This window comes from Triticum aestivum, chromosome 6B (genome assembly GCF_018294505.1).
Source record: "Triticum aestivum cultivar Chinese Spring chromosome 6B, IWGSC CS RefSeq v2.1, whole genome shotgun sequence".
Classification (NCBI taxonomy): domain Eukaryota; kingdom Viridiplantae; phylum Streptophyta; class Magnoliopsida; order Poales; family Poaceae; genus Triticum; species Triticum aestivum.
In genome coordinates this window covers 618,458,346-618,464,430 of record NC_057810.1, presented here as the reverse complement: position 1 = coordinate 618,464,430, position 6,085 = coordinate 618,458,346, and positions in this window count along the sequence as shown.

Genomic DNA, 6,085 nt, shown 5'->3' with positions numbered 1-6,085 from the left:
ATGTAACATGGACTGGAAGTAGCTTTTGCCGCCCAAATAGTTGCTCGTGACGCCTAAGTTGGCATGGCCAATGGAGCATAATCATCCATGCCCTCCTAAGACAGTTGGAAGCAATAGTAGTTTGGCCCCGACAGTGAAAGCATGGGTGAACGCGGCAACTTCTAGCACCTGTAGCTTCTTCCCTCCATCTTTATGCACGTGGACGACCAACACTTGTTGGGGAACGTTGCAGAAAATAAAAAATTTCCTACGGTTTCACCAAGATCAATCTATGAGTTCATCTAGCAATGAGAGAGAGGAGTGCATCTACATACCCTTGTAGATCGAGCGGAAGCGTTCAAGAGAACAGGGTTGATGGAGTCGTACTCGTCGTGATCCAAATCACCGGAGATCCTAGCGCCGAACGGACGGCACCTCCGCGTTCAACACATGTACGGTCAGGGAGACGTCTCCTCCTTCTTGATCCAGCAAGGGGGAATGAGAGGTTGATGAAGATCCAGCAGCACGACGGCGTGGTGGTGGATGCATCAGTGATCTCGGAAGGGCTTCGCCAAGCTTCTGCGAGAGGGAGAAGTGTAGCAAGGGGAGAGGGAGGCGCCAAGAGCATGGGTGCGGCTGCCCTCCTCCCTCTTTATATAGGCCCCCTAGGGGGGGTGCCGGCCCTAGGAGATGGGATCTCCAAGGGGGGGCGGCGGCCAGGGGGTGGCTTGCCCCCCAAGGCAAGTGGAGGCGCCCCCACCCCTAAGGTTTCCAACCCTAGGCGCAGGGGGGCCAAGGGGGGGGCGCACCAGCCCACCAGGGGCTGGTTCCCCTCCCACTTCAGCCCATGGGGCCCTCCAGGATAGGTGGCCCCACCCGATGGACCCCCGGGACCATTCCGGTGGTCCCGGTACAATACCGGTAACCCCCGAAACTTTCCCGATGGCCGAAACTTCACTTCCTATATATAATTCTTTACCCCCAGACCATTCCGGAACTCCTCGTGACGTCCGGCATCTCATCCGGGACTCCGAACAACTTTCGGTTTACTGCATACTCATATCTCTACAACCCTAGCGTCACCGAACCTTAAGTGTGTAGACCCTACGGGTTCGGGAGACATGCAGACATGACCGAGATGCCTCTCCGCTCAATAACCAACAGCGGGATCTGGATACCCATGTTGGCTCCCACATGCTCCTCGATGATCTCATCGGATGAACCACGATGTCGAGGATTTAAGCAACCCCGTATACAGTTCCCTTTGTCAATCGGTACGTTACTTGCCCGACACTCGATCGTCGGTATCCCAATACCCCGTTTAATCTCGTTACCGGCAAGTCACTTTACTCGTACCGTAATGCATGATCCCGTGACCAGACACTTGGTCACATTGAGCTCATTATGATGATGCATTACCGAGTGGGCCCAGAGATACCTCTCCGTCATACGGAGTGACAAATCCCAGTCTCGATTCGTGCCAACCCAACAGACACTTTCGGAGATACCCGTAGTGCACCTTTATAGTCACCCAGTTACGTTGTGACGTTTGGCAGACCCAAAGCACTCCTACGGTATCCGGGAGTTGCACAATCTCATGGCCTAAGGAAATGATACTTGACATTTGGAAAAGCTCTAGCTAAACGAACTACACGATCTTTGAGCTATGCTTAGGATTGGGTCTTGTCCATCACATCATTCTCCTAATGATGTGATCCCGTTATCAATGACATTCAATGTCCATAGTCAGGAAACCATGACTATCTGTTGATCAACGAGCTAATCAACTAGAGGCTCACTAGGAACATGTTGTGGTCTATGTATTCACACGTGTATTACGATTTCCGGATAATACAATTATAGCATGAATAACAGACAATTATCATGAACAAAGAAATATAATAATAACCATTTTATTATTGCCTCTAGGGCATATTTCCAACAACACTCTATGATGGCAATGGTGTAGACTCCGGCAATAAGAGCTGAAACGCTACATAGGAACATCGCTTGGAAATTGAGCTGAGAGCTTAATCCGACCATGATGGAGGAGACCATCATACAGGGTACAACTAGTCTTAACATTTTGGCGGCCCTACTGCGAATTTACAATTTACATGTGATTATATGATACAAATGATGATTATAAGGTACATGTATGGAATGTAAAATAACTATTGAAAAAACTAGTATAGTGTTGTGCATGGGAGGGGGGCAAATGCCCCCCTAATATAAGGTATTAGTTATCCATTAGAAAGTCATCTTTTATTTAGTGTTAATGTCATGTTCTGCAAAAGACATTTTTAATAATGTAGTTGTTGGCATGGTCTAGGATCATCTCTGTCACGTGGTCGTGGATGGCGCTCTGCCTAGCCATTGTGCACACACCGCACCCACATACAACTCCTTAGGGATGTCGGAAAAATTTATGGTGATTGGCATGTATGATTGTGAGTTACTTAGGGCATATCCAACGCCAAACCATAAATATCTATGATATATATATGTCCGCTTTTATGTCCGGACATGGTCCATGGACATGATGCGGGAGAAAGCCATCCAATGCTATCACAAAGTATCTGGTTGGGAGGAGAAAACATAAGTGGGGACTTTGCATTTGATAGGATATATGTGGTTTAGTGTCCCATTGAAAGGAGAGAGGAGAGGGGGGCCATGCATGTGAGCTTAGGGACCATGCATGTGATTGGTTAATTGCATGTCCGGCCTTCGACAAATCTCATCCCCCATTTGTTTCTTGCATACCGAAATCTGTAATCCGAACTGTTAAGCGGACATACAGAGGTCCCCATTGGATGACAAAAATAATCCAGACACTTATGGTTCAGATATATAGGAAAGGTTTGAGGTCTGTCTTGAAGCTGCCCTCACTACATGCATGTGCTTTGCTCGCGTGGAACAGCGGATGCCTCATGCGTGAGCCGACATGGTTTTATAGAGCCTTCATGCCTTTGTGAAACTGTCTGCTATCGATCAATCATGAATCATTGGAACGGTGGATGCCTTATGCGTGCGCTGACATGGTTTTATAGAGCCTTCGTGCCTTTGTGAAATACTATGCTATCGGGCAATCATGGATCATTGTCAGCGATCAGTAATGTATTTTTTCCTGATCTTGTTCTTTTTTTAGACGTTAAGGTTTTTCGTTTTATACTGTACAAACGCATATTCTATGTCCATGAGCATCCCTGGGATATTGAGCTGGCATAACATTTTTAGATTGGTGAAGTCACTACGTGCGTCTCTTGGTCGACGGGAGCGTCTCGTCGCACTAAACGAACATCGTCGAAAAACATGAAATAAATTCAAAAAAATATGAGCACTAGGGCCAAGTCTACGACTTGAACCTTGAGCAACATTGAGTTCGCCTATATACGTCAAGATTAACATGTTGGCAAATGATAGGGCAGTCGCTGTTGCAGCCAGCCGTGTATGCATTTTTTTTAAATTCATGATTACTTTTTAAAATTTGAGAATATTTTTGAATCCACCAAGATTTTTCAAATTCATGAACTTCTTTTATATCATGATTTATTTTTTCAAATGCGTAAACAATTTTTTGAATCCGCATCCTTAAAAAAAACCATGAACACATTCAAATTCATGAATATTTTTTCCAAATCACGAACTTCTTCAAATCTATAAAAAAAACCAAGCCTGCTTTTTCTGTGCTGGTGGAGTCTTTCTTTCCACAAGATAGAGCGAGAAAAGGACACATACAAAGAGGACCGAGCGTCTCTGGAATTTGTGTAGTCGTATAAGAGCAACTCTAGCAGACCCCGCATCGCGCCCCGGCCCGCAAAATAACCGTCAAATTGCGGGTCGGGGCCAAAAAAGAAGCTCGAGCAGACCCCGCATCCCGCCCCGGTCCGCAAAATATTTTGCGGGGCGCGGCAAATATTCTCTCCCAACCTCTATCTTCACGGGCTGGGAGGCGATCCGAGCTGAACCCCTATCCGGCGCGAGATTTGGCGGGAGGGACATTTCCGCGCGCCCTTTCCCGCTCCCCGCACCCTCCGCCACCATTGCTCCCCCTCCGCAAGCTCCGGTTCATCCTCCGCGGCCGTTCCTCGTCGCCATGGACGCCCCCTGCTGTTCCCCATCACCGTCGAGGTCGCGCATGCTCCTTCCCCTCGGGCGGATCTCGTCGCCGGCCATGTTGCCCCGCCGCCGTTGCCCAAGCACACGCCGCGCCGGCTCGCAAGCGGCAGGGAAACATGGTTATGCAGGGCGGGAATCCGTTTGCCCCCGCCGCGACGGCCCGCGCTCCGGGCGCCAACGCCGCAGTGCGATCCCGGCCGGCGGCGGAGAATACCGGCAAGACCGCGGGTGTAAAGCGGAGGAAGGTTCCGGCTAGAAGGAAGCCACCTTCTTCAACCTCTCAATCTATCCCCCGCAAGGAGGTGCTCCGGCGATGCCGTTCAACGGTGCCGCTCCCCCCGCGAGCGAGGTGTTCGACGAAATGGCTGCAAGGTATGCCTCTTCGGTCTAGCGATTCCCTTTCATTTTTGCCATTAGTGTCGATAGCTCATGACTTCATATCATTCGCTATAGGGGTGCTTCGAACAATGCAACAACCAAGTCCGTGAGCTTGTTGGACACGAACGCGGTTGACATTTATCAAGCCCCTTTCGAACCATTCGACTACAATGAAACGGAAGGCGGCGTGGATGATCATGGTTGTGCGGACGAATTGGAGGAGATCGAAGCGGAAGCGTTTGAGGAATCGCAGTCAAAGAGTGGGAAGAGCCAAAGATCGAAGAACTACACGATCTTGGAAGATCAAGCTTTGATCCAAGCATGGAGTGCGGTGTCTCGTGATCCATGCACGGGTGTTTCTCAAACCGCCAAGTGATATTGGCAAAGGATCGAAGATCAATACTTCCGCATTATGAGAAAGTATCCCAATAGGACTCCACGCACATTTCAGTCGCTTCAAGGGCGTTGGGAGAATATCAAGCATATGTGCAGCCGTTGGGCAGCTTGCTTGGAGCAACTACGCAATGCACCTCCAAGTGGCACCATAGAATCCGATTATGTGAGTTTGTTTTTCCTTTGTTTAAGTTGTGCATCATCATAATGTATCATGGGAAGTAATTGCATCGCTTTGTTCACATTTTGTAGGACAAGATTGCTCAACATAGATACAAGGCCATGAAAGCTTCGGAAGGCAGATTCTTCAAGTTAGAGCATTGTTGGGAGTTGCTTCAAAAGTGCGATAAGTGGAATTTGATCGATAGAGAATCCCCACCAAAGAGAGGCTCACTTGTAAACATGGATGAAGACGAAGATGATGATGGCCCAAGAAATGAGCACAAGCCCGATGACGACAAGAAGACGAGAGAGAAGATCAAGAGAGAGCAAGAAGCATCAAACTTGAGGGAGAAGATTGATGCCATGGTGCAATCAAACGAGATGATGTTGTTGAAGTCGTTGGAGATCAAGAAAGAGTTGGCCGAGAAGAAGGCAAAAGATAAGCAAGAAAAGTGGCAAATGCTCAAGGAAGAGGGGCTCCGCAAAGCTGCCATTGAGGAGAGAAAAGCACGCGCCTCCGAGAACAAATCGATGTCATTGTTGCTCGCCGAAGAGAACAAGATCATGTCAATGAACCACAATGACATGGACGACCTCACCAAAACATGGCATGATATGGCAAGGAGAGAGATCTTGAAGAGAAGAATGGTAGCTTCGGCCGGTCCGTGTTCAAGTTTCGGTGATGTTTTCTCTGCTCCATATGGTGGCAATGTGGATGATTTCGATGCGGGAGTTGGAACAAGCGAGAGAGGTGGATTCGGTGGCACCGATGAACTTCAATTCGGTGGAGGTGGATTTCATGGCGCGGAGTGAAGATCGACCCCCAAGATGATGCCAGACAGGGGCGCAAACCTTTTGCATGCCCTCTTTTGCGTTATGAACTTCGCTTTTATTTGCGCGCAAACTGTTTATGTGGTTTGAATTTGAACTATTTGCCAAACGTATTTGCAGTTTTTATGTTTGCGGGTCTTCGCGGTGGTGCCCGAGCAGAACCCGCAGAAGCCGACCCGTAAAAAAGCATATTTTGCGAATATACTTTTTTACGGATCCGTTT